This window comes from Olea europaea, chromosome 12, assembly GCF_002742605.1.
Source record: "Olea europaea var. sylvestris chromosome 12, O_europaea_v1, whole genome shotgun sequence".
Taxonomy (NCBI): Eukaryota; Viridiplantae; Streptophyta; class Magnoliopsida; order Lamiales; family Oleaceae; genus Olea; species Olea europaea.
Window position 1 is genome coordinate 2,301,970 of NC_036248.1, and position 3,044 is coordinate 2,305,013.

The 3,044-nt window shown below is 38.2% G+C and overlaps 1 pseudogene; it reads right to left on the reverse strand.

Moving 5' to 3' along the window:
* Window positions 1–262: 262 nt before the first annotated feature.
* LOC111405157 overlaps window positions 263–3,044 on the reverse strand; it is a 19,407-nt pseudogene continuing 16,625 nt past the window's right edge.

The following is a 3,044-nucleotide window of genomic DNA, read 5'->3' on the forward strand; positions in this document are numbered from 1 at the left end:
CTTTTATTATATTGAGAGTATAATGTAAATTTATTGTGCTGTATTTATTAAAATTATATTTTAAATGTTGTGTGATTATAATGTGTTGTAGTAATTAAAATTTGTAGTAGTAATATAATTACCCATTCTACAATGTGCCATGATTAAACTCTCAATCCAAATTTTATTGTCTTACCGTCGTCGATCTCAAAATGATCGAACTATCCAATCTGAAAGACCCCTCTATCGATCTGAATCAAAATTACATGCCATAAGGTGACAATAATTCTAACCATAGGAATGATATTATTAATAACTTCTAATAACTATAATTGTGTCAAACAATATCAAAACTAATATTATCTAATTTAATTAAATATAATTTAAATCAAACTCTACTTTTAAAATCATATCTAAATTATATTTCTATCCTTATTCTAATCATGCTCTCCATCAAACAAGCTCAAGAGATGGCTCGGGAGGTGCACTGCTACAATTGAGAACAATCACGTTACCATTAGAGTCAACATCAACTGTAACCGAATCACGTTTTTTGATTTCACGAGCAAGCATCTTCTCTTCAATGCTGTCCTCCAAAAGTCTCATTATAGCTCGTCTCAGTGGTCCCGCTCCATAGTTGGGTTGTATCCTTCTTCAACGACCCTATCTCTAAATTTCATGGTCGCCTGAAGTTCGATACCTTTGCTTTTCAGACTCTCGAATACCTCCTTTAGCATTATATTAGCGATCTTCACCTCCAGCTTGGTGACCTGCCCGAATACAATCATCTTATTCAATCTATTAAAAAATTCTGGCCTGAAATATTGTTTCAGCTCGTTTATCACCTCACTCTTGATTCTGTAGTAACTGATATCCTTCTCACTATAGTCTATATCAAAACCAATATGATGACCCCCCTTCACAATTACACTACTTCCTACATTTGATGTCATGATTAAAATGGTGTTTTTAAGTCTACTGTTCTACCTTTGCCGTCAGTTAACCTCCCATCTTCAAGAATTTGAAGCATCATATTGAACACGTCTGGATGAGCTTTTTCAATTTCATCAAAAAGTACAACAGTGCAAGGACAGCGTCGAACAGCCTCCGTTAACTGTCCACTTTCAGTGTAACCAACGTAACCAGGAGGTAAGCCAATGAGTTTTGAAACAGTGTGTCCCTCCATGAACTCACTCATATCAAGCCGGATCATGGCTTCTTCTGAACCAAAGTAGTAGGCTGCTAGTGCTTTAGCCAGTTTCAACTTTCCAACACCAGTTAGCCCTGAAAAGATAAAGCTCGCAATAGGTCCTTTGGGGTTTTTAAGACCAACACGAGCACGGCGAACGGCACGACAGATGGCTTTGACAGCTTCCACCTGCCCAATGACCCATGTGTGGAGCGTCTCCTCCATCTTGATATGAGTGAGTTTCTCAACAGGTATTCCCGTCCAAGAAGAAACAATGTGCTTAATGTCAACTTCTGTCACAACAGGACCTCCATCTCCTGCCTCACTCTCCACCTTGGTCATTTCTTTGTTTTTGTCTGTAAGAGCAGATATCAGTGCCTTCAGATCCATTTCCTTATCACGTAATCCCCCAGCCTGTACATTAATTAAAGCATCGTGAGATTCATCTAATAAAGCTGGCGCTATGAAATCCTGCTGAGCATTGCACTCAACAACTAAACAGCTTAAGAATCAGCATCATTATTGAAACATGAAAGAAAACTCAGTATCCTATATCTTACTCTTATTGGACCAAAGAATGGGATATGTTAAGGTTATAATTCACCTTTTCAAAGTCTAGACTTCTGACTGCTTCAATTTTCTCCTTCGTGATCTGCCTGAGTTCTTCCTCTACCTCCCTAGCTTCCTCAGGAAGCTGAAAAAGATACAACCATTGCTATAGATTGTTTCAGATAAGGAAAATAGCATTAGTAAGAAAATCCCATGCCTGAGCTTGAGGAAGTTGGACACGGGAACCAGCGTCATCAATCAAGACAATGGCTTTATATGGAAGGAAGCGATCACTGAAATATACAAACAGAATATTCAAAGATAAGCGGACAGTTTACGAGCAACACCTGGCTTTGGCGGGTACATAAGCGACTACTGCTAGGATCAGAAAACAACTAATGGGGGGATGGAAAGCACCGTTATTCAGATGTTTCAAATCCTCCTATCCCATTTCAACGTTACATTACGTCTACATGCTATTTACTGTAACCAGTAAACAATAAATTACAGATTACAATATAATATTTACATTTTTCTCCAGAAAAAAGTAGTACCTGATGTACTGGTATGACAGCTGAGCCGCAGAAACTAAAGCTTCATCATTGTAACGAAGCTTGTGATGGATTTCGTATAGTTCGCGAATCCCTTTTAAAATTTGTATGGTTTCATCCATAGGAGGCTTCAGGACCTTGACAGGCTGGAACCGTCTTTGTAATGCTGGATCTTTCTCAATGTGCTTTCTGTATTCGTCCAATGTAGTAGCCCCAATACACTGACATAAGCATGATAAAAAGATATCAAACAAATGTGGTGACTACTAAAAGATGGGGACAGACTTATGAAGCACTCCAGTTAAACTTAGTACGTACAAAATTGTGAGCCACTAAAATTCATTCAATAGTGCCATATAGGAAATAATCAAGGATTAATGCACCCAAGCAACCCTTTGCAAAACATAAGGAAATGAATTGTGGAACAAAGAGGATGATGAGATAACCAAAAAATAAAACAATTTCTAAAATGTCCACAAGGAAGAGTAATTCACATTTTTTAAGAACGTGATTAATGATACACACATCTGTACGCTATATGGAAGAGTTGAGGGTTCAATTTTGGCCCGAACAACCTGTAATTCACCCCGAGCTAGAGCAAGTTTCAAAATTTTTGCAGCATCAATCGCCCCCTCTGCTGCTCTTGCTCCTGCTCCTGCTCCTGCTCCTGCTCCAATCAATGTGTGAACTTCATCAATAAAAAGTATAATTTGGTTACCCTGTTTAATTTCCTCCATCAGCTTCTTCAGCCTTTCCTCAAATTCACCACGATACTT